This window comes from Stegodyphus dumicola, chromosome 3 (assembly GCF_044657685.1).
Source record: "Stegodyphus dumicola isolate Sdum_Otavi_A_Nest chromosome 3, ASM4465768v1".
NCBI classification, from domain to species: domain Eukaryota; kingdom Metazoa; phylum Arthropoda; class Arachnida; order Araneae; family Eresidae; genus Stegodyphus; species Stegodyphus dumicola.
Window position 1 is genome coordinate 165,924,048 of NC_140770.1, and position 8,429 is coordinate 165,932,476.

At 30.7% G+C, this 8,429-nt stretch overlaps 1 protein-coding gene across 2 annotated transcripts in view; it reads right to left on the bottom strand.

Moving 5' to 3' along the window:
* The window catches only part of LOC118182433 (RCC1-like G exchanging factor-like protein), an 84,179-nt gene extending 77,885 nt beyond the window's left edge, over positions 1 to 6,294 (bottom strand). For both annotated transcript variants that reach the window (XM_085813585.1, XM_085813584.1), the window contains exon 1: positions 6,202 to 6,294. The gene's annotated coding sequence lies outside the window, so the exon portion shown is untranslated. The remainder of the gene's footprint in view (positions 1 to 6,201) is intronic.
* Between the last annotated feature and the right edge of the window lie 2,135 nt (positions 6,295 to 8,429).

Below are 8,429 nucleotides of genomic sequence, written 5' to 3' on the forward strand. Positions count from 1 at the left end.
ATCATGATGAAGATTAGGTGTGAAATCGGGTGAAAGTGCAGAATCGCAAACTGCTTGCCGCGTTTTTAAGAATTGCACATACACGGTATCCATGTACACGTCAACCTATTTTAACTTAAAAAAAACATCTCAGACTTGCACAACAATGGCATTGCGCACACTCTTGACTTTATCCACGTACACTGCTAAAGTCCTAGCTAGTAACCTTTATTGCCTTACCAAAATGTCGCCAAACTACCTGTTATCATATTCCAAAGATTAGCCTTTTTTTTTTTTTTTTTTTTTCTGACTATTATTATTACTGCAATTTTATAAAAACTAAGCTTGAACTTTCTATTATGTTGAAAAGAGTTCCCAATACTGAAGCTGCCAAAGGATCTACAAAGCGAAACCATGTTTAGATGTCCATTAAACAAAAAGTAAAATTGCTGCAAAAAATGGATAAAGGCATATCCGTCTCAAAATTATGCAAGGAGTATGGCATTGGAAAGTCAACTGTATACGACATAAGAAAAAAGAAAAAGGAACTTTTTGAATTTTTTGTAAGCAACTTAAACAACTTACATTGAAAGAAATGTTTAATAAAGTAAAAAAATAAATATTAAGCTCTTTTTTTTTGTAAATTTTGATACCCTTTAGATCACAATTGTTCTTTATTTCATATGTTTAATTGTATAATTTCTGCATGCCATCTTACCAGATTTTAATCGATGACCTAATATCCGGAAAAATCCCAAATCCGGAATCGCTGGAGTCCCGACGAGTCCGGATTTCGGCCTTTGTACTATACTTTGTTTCATTCCAAAAACAGACAAAACTTTTTGGTAGACCGAATACGTAAGACCAAAAAAATTCTGATGCATGGCTGAAAAGTAGCTTGAGAAAGTCATACTTGGAAAGTAATTCGAGAAATGCAAACAAAATTTAGCAAATGCAGCTGTATCGCCTTCTCCAATTCTAACTGACTTATGTTATTATATACAGATGCTTTGAATGTGGGCTGAATCATCTGACAAATATAAAAACCTGCATAAAGCAAAATTGACATGGGGAATGACATGGGGAAATGATAGATAAAAAGGTAGATTTAATTCTTAGTGGATCTAATGTTCAAAATCCACCACAACAAAAAAACGCAGCTTGTATCCTTTGTTAACTACAGAAACAGAGCACAAAGAAAACAGAAAAGAAAATCATTAAGAGGAAGCAAATGAGGAAGAAATTACAACTAAAAAATTTATAGCTAATATAATCTTCAAAATTAAGTTATGTTGACATTACAAACATATCAATTCATTCTATTCTCACAAAAGAAAAGAGTGAAAGCAAAATGGAAGACATTTATCCAATAAAACAAAAGACATGGAAATGATTCTACCTGAAAATAAAAAAGAAATTACAGATGCTACCAAAACCACAGACAAAAAGAAAACTAATTTAACCATAAGATAACATTTAAATGATACTGAAGCAACTGCATTTTCAAAATGAAAAAAGTATATGAAATGAAAACAACTATTCTTGTAAATAAAAGGGAAAATGGGGAAAGTGAAGAATCATTCACAGCTTGGCACATTTTTAAAAATTCCACAAACTCATTATCCATGTACACATTGACATATTTTCACTTGACTTTGCCCATGTACACAACGATCTATTTTCACTTAAAAAGTCAAAGGAAATTGACAAAAATCTAATTATTCTTACTCTTGTAAAAAGCACCAAACGAAACGTGCCAAATAAGTGGCCGATTCTGCATTTCACTGGAAAAATGTAAATTATGCTGACTTTAGACACAATATCTAATCCATCATTTACAAATGCAGAAGCTCAAGCTGTTACAAAAAATTCTAGAAATAAAAAAATTCAGCAAGCAAAATGCAAGGAGAAAAAAACAAGAAAAGCAATGTACTATGGTTAGGATTTAAATACAAAAAAAAATCTTGAAACTCTAGAATTAATTTACATAAGCCAGCTTCTATGGTTTATTTGTATCTTAAATTAGTTACTGGGAATAATGTGTCTCTGCAATTGCACGATTTTGTGTTGAAAGACGTTTCTGTTGGCAACAAAAAATTATAAGGTCTCAAGTTACATCATCAGTATTATACGCTGTTAAATTAAAAAAATTCTAGAACTTCGATTTCAAAAGAAAATAAAAAAAAGAGATATTTAGAAGCAATAAGATTTTCTAAATATTAACAAATTATCAATTAGTTTTACAATGATCATCACTGGTTTTTACAGTGTCTCACAAAAGTGATGGGACACTTGTGCTTTACCAAAGGAAACTGTAATAAAATAAATTAAAAAAAGCATGTAAAAATTTTTTATGGGTGTGTTTCATACTTAAATTTAGTAACAATTATTACATAACATACATTTTCTCAAAATAATAAAATAGTAATTTAATAAAAATACAATTGTTTAGAACAGAGCAAAAAATGGCTCACATAAGTGATGGGACACTTACTTTTTAATCAAATATTTATCCAAAAATTTTACTTCTTAAAATGTTTTAATATTTTGTTGGATTTCCTTTTACTTTTAAAGCATGATTTAATCTTCTTTTGATGGGTTCGACTAATGTTTTTGTGATTTCTGGAGTGATTTTACCCCATTCTTCTTGAAACACCAATTTTAATTGTTGTTTTGAAGAAATGGTGTGTTTGCGAATACTTGATTCCAATTCTTGCCAAATATTCCTATGGGATTTAAGTCTGGAGATTGTGGTGATGTTTTGATTATTTCAGGACAGTTATACAGCAGCCAGAGTCTAACGTTCAAAGCAGTGTGCTTGGGGTCATTGTCCTGGTAGAATTTAAAATCGTTATAAAGGGTCAATTTTCATGCTGAAGATTTCAAATTTTGATTTAAAATGTCAATATACTTGTACTGACCATTATACTGTCAATAAAAATAAGATTACCAACTCTAGCGGACGACATACATCCCCATACCATAACTCCTCCTCCAGCATGTTTTACTGTTGGCACCAAGTTCTGTTAGCGAAATTCTTTCCAGGGTTTTCTCTACACCATGATTCTACTGTCAGAACCAAATATATTAAATATACTCTCATCAGCAACTATAACTTGATTCCAGTAATCAGAGTTCTTATTTATGTTGGATTTTGCGAAAGCCAGTCAGAGTTTTCTATTCTTTTCACTTACGAAGAATTTTTTCCTGGCTGCTCTACCGTGATATCCAGCAGATCGAATTACTCTTCTAATAGTCTCAGGATTAACAATCACTCCATATAATGCTCGTAAATCAGCAGCAACTTTAGGAGCACTCATTCTTTGATATTTTTTTAATATTTTGAACAATAATTTGCTTTATTCCATTGGATAGCTTTGATGGTCGGCCAGGTCTTCTTTTATCCTGAATCATATGATTCTTTTTATATTGTTTAATGATATTGAAAACTGTTGAATGACTCATGTTAACTGTTTCAGCAGTTTCTCTAATAGATTTTTCAAGTTCAATATGCAAATTAATAACTAATTTTCGAATTTCAGGCAAATTTTCTTTTCGTTTAGCATTCATGGCTGCACAGAGCTAAAAAACACAAAGGTTGATCTTTACATTATGGTAACTTGGCGTTTTTTTTGGCGAAAATTTGGCGACCAACTCTCCTACAGCAACCCTGTACAGCAATTTTTTTTTTCCCGCCGCCATTTTGTCTTCACGAAGTAAAGACATGTTTCTTTTCTTTTTATCTACTGAACACTTCTTCCAACAATCTACTAGCCGAATTACACTTATGCTAGAAATTTTATCTAACAAAACTACTTAATCATGACAAATATTCACTGCAAAATTGGGAAAAAGTGCACAATACCATACTCCTTACGCGTTTTTCAAAATAACACATACACATAAACCATGTACACGCCGACTTATTTTTACTTAAAAAAACATCCCAGAATTGCACAAAAATGGCATTGCGCACACTCTTCACTATATCCATGTACACTGCTTTTTTCTCATAAATTAGAAAAATTTCACAAAAATACATGACAATTTTCTCAATCTTTAAACCCGGTAAAAAGAACATATATGAAATTACCTGATCGCAAAAAAGTATTTACCCTTTCCAAATATGAACATTTCCACATATAAAATAAATAAAATATCCAAACACTTTTACCTCTAAATCATCCATTACATTATACACGTCACCAACGAATTCATACCGCAAGCATTACAAACACTTAATATCAAATATTTAAATTATTTCCATGCACGTTTACTTCAACTTAAACGTATACCAAATTCCTACAAACATAAAATTCACAAAATAACTATCATTTAATTAAAATATCACTAAACCATGTACACGTCGACTTATTTTTACTTAAAAAAACATCCCAGAATTGCACAAAAATGGCATTGCATCTTTAAACCCGGTAAAAAGAACATATATGAAATTACCTGATCGCGAAAAAGTATTTAACCTTTCCAAATATGAACATTTCCACATATAAAATAAATAAAATATCCAAAAACTTTTACCTCCAAATCATCTATTACATTATACATGTCACCAACAAATTCATACCGCAAGCATTACAAATACTTAATATCAAATATTTAAATTATTTCCATGCACGTTTACTTCAACTTAAACGTATACCAAATTCCTACAAACATAAAATTCACAAAATAACTATAATTTAATTAAAATATCACTAAACCATGTACAAGTCGACTTATTTTTACTTAAAAAAACATCCCAGAATTGCACAAAAATGGCATTGCGCACACTCTTCACTACATCCATGTACACTGCTTTTTTCTCATAAATTAGAAAAATTTCACGAAAATACATGACAATTTTCTCAATCTTTAAACCCGGTAAAAAGAACATATATGAAATTACCTGATAACGTATACCAAATTCCTACAAACATAAAATTCACAAAATAACTATCATTTAATTAAAATATAATTAAATTCAAAAACACTACTTAAAATATAAATGAGCACATACATTAAATTAATAAAAATTACCTTACAATCCTAATTACTTTAAACTAAATCATTGCTAATAACAATTTTCCCAATAATACCAAATTCCTTTACTTCCACCTTACATTTAGAACAATGCATAAAAATAATATCCTCAAGTAATTAAAAATACTAACTTACCTAATCTTCTTCAGAATCTTGATTACGTGTCCAATAAACTTTTCTTTAGTTACGGCCATGGTATCCAAAAATTCACGAACACTGTTTCACACAACACAGAATAAACCAAATACAAAATTTCCAGATTTTTTCCCGATTTGCCCCCTTTTCGGATTCAAGAACCGTAATTCGTCCATTAATATCACATGACATATCCCATGATCTCTCATTTCCCTCACACAAAATAATGCGTAATCGGAACTGAGTACTGCTCACATTATTACCAAAGTCCCAGGTAGTAACCTTTATCGCCTCCAAAATGTCGCCAAACTACCAGTTACCATATTGTAAAGATCAACCAACACAAAAATTCCAAAACAAACTGGAGAGAAAGACTGCAGACGATTTTATAAATTATTGCTAATTGCTTTTGAGTAAAAATAAAAATCCAAAAAAAATATTTTTATTGTAGTACGTAGTAGTATCTAATGGTGTCCCATCACTTATGTGAGCCATTTTTTGCTCCGTTCTAAACAATTGTATTTTTATTAAATTATTACTTTAATATTTTGAAAAAATGTATGTTATGTAATAATTGTTTCTAAATTTAGGTATGAAACACACTCACAAAAATTTTTTACATGTTTTTTTTAATTTATTTTATTACAGTTTCCTTTTGTAAAGCGCAATTGTCCCATCACTTTTGTGAGACACTGTATATATTTTATGATATATACAGTGTCTCACAAAAGTGACACTTTGGACAGATATTATATATGAGATGGAAACGGCATGGAAATTATATAAGATCTTACACAGAATGTACGCTATTGTTTTATAACATAAATAGCCTATTTATTTCAAGAAAAATATGCTTTTAAAACATTTTTAGTTTTTACTGTGGTTACAATTACATTTATTAGGAATGCTTCCCAACTCTGAATATATACATATAATACCAAGATAAGGAGAAAAATGAATTTTTTAACAGTAAAAGCAATTTATTTTTAATCTTATGGTATTTTATATTAAATAAAGTTTAATAATTTGTTCACATGATGAACTCACCGGCAACAGTTACGAAAGAAACCTCATATACGCGAAAGTACCTCATTGGCTGTTCCAAAGACATACAGATATTATTGGCTGCACATTTATGCTATGTCTTTTACCCAAAAAACAATATCAAATCTTGTTTTTAAAAAATGTAAGTAGATAAATAAGTAATGGACTGATACACAAAATTTTATTAGTCGCTTAGAATTAAAATGTTAAGAAACTAAGACATGGCTTAAAAAAGTCCAAAGGTAAAATTTAAAATTTTAAATCCATTATTTAAGAAAGAATCATTTACAGCAGCCTAATAAAAAGGACATCCCACTGTTCAATGTATTTTGAGCTTATAGAATGATTTCTCATAGTTTGCCTAATCAAAGAAAATCTTTAGAATTTAAGAAGGAAAACAACGAACTTATTTCTGGTTTAAGAGAAGTTCTCGACACTTGTTGCTAATAAGACAGTGAGTAGAAAACTTATCAGCATTTTCGGCTAGTAACAACAAGGAAACAGGCGACAGCTATCCTCCTGCAATCCTTATGAATGAAATATCTGCTACTTTCTACCAAAACTTTAGATTTCTTCCTGTATATGAAATTCCAAATCCCATATTTTCGAAAAAATTAGTTCATAAATCTTGAAAAAAGGCGGAATAGAAATAAATTAATTCATCCAATTAAAATCCAATTATAATTGAGTAACTATTTTAATAGTGTATCAATAATAATAATAATTATAAGATGCAATAACTTTTAGCACACATTAAGTGCATAAAGAAGATAAAGTTTCGCTATGGGTATTTTATCAAGGAAAAATCTGCTGTTGTAAATATGTTACAACACATGCTTGCACAAAAATGGCAAAAAATGGCTAAAATTTTAGGACATTCAGTCAAAGAATTTCTCAGCGATAATGGAGACGAGTTTGACAATGACAAAGTGCGTGCTATTTTGCATTCTGAGGGTATAACTCAAAGACTAACAGCACCTTATTCTCCTGAACAAAATGGCTCTAGTGAAAGAGACATACGTACAATAATCGAAATGGCAAGAACATTTAAGCACTCAAATTCTGAAGCTCATTTTCCTGCAGCAATATGGGCTGAACTAGTCAACACTGCCATATATGTACTAAACAGAACTGGCGAATCATCAGTAGAAGGCATGAGTCCTTATGAGCTATGGTTTAAAAAGAAACCTCGAATTAAGCATCTTCGTATAGTAGGATCTGTGTGTTATGTCCATATTCCTAAACAAAGAAGAAGGAAAAGGGATAATAAGGCTACAAAAGCTTATTTAATCGGTTATAACGGAAACGAAAGATACCGACTATGGATCAAAGAAACCAATAGTGTGATCTGTTCACAAGATGTTATATTTAACGAAAAGCTCACAAGTTGTGAAGAAAAGGTGCAGTTACCTATTCAAGATCAAGATAGCCTAATTTCTGGCTCTGAACATCAACAAAATTCAGAAAATATAAGTCAGAAAAGTTTCTTTGTGAAGGAGATAATTCAGAAAAAGAATACAACAAAGAAATATCTGTAAATATATCAGAAGAACATTCTGAAAGAGAAAAATGTGAAGATATTAATTTGCAAAATAATGCACAGTCAAGATTCCTAAGAGATAGAGCTGACTTGAGAAAGCCAAAGCGTTTTGAAAATTATATAATGATAAGTGAAGCTTTTATTATTGATTCTGAAGAACCTGAATCTTATGAAAAAGCGATCAACTGTAAGCAAAGTGTTAATTGGAAAGAAGCTATGGATTCAGAGATGAAATCATTGATAGAGAATGAAACATGGAGTTTAGAAAAATTACCAAAAGATGCTAAAGCTATACCATGCAAGTGGGTTTATAAGATCAAAAGGAATCCTGATGGATCTATTGATAAATTCAAGGCTAGACTTGTTGCCAAAGGATGTACTCAACATTTTGGAGTTGATTATGATCAAACGTTTAGTCCAGTAACAAAGTTAGGAACTATTCGTTCAGTTTTGAGCATCGCAGCCAATGAGAAAATGCATCTTTCTCAGTTTGATGTCGGTTCAGCATTCTTATATGGAAAACTTGAAGAATCTATATACATGCAGAAGAGAACCAGAAGGATATAGTGACCGTTCGAAGAAAGTCTGTAAGTTGAAACGCAGTTTGTATAGACTTAAACAATCATCACGCTGCTGGAATAAATATTTTGGAGATTTTGTGTCACAGCTGGGCTTCAAGAGAAGTGAAGCT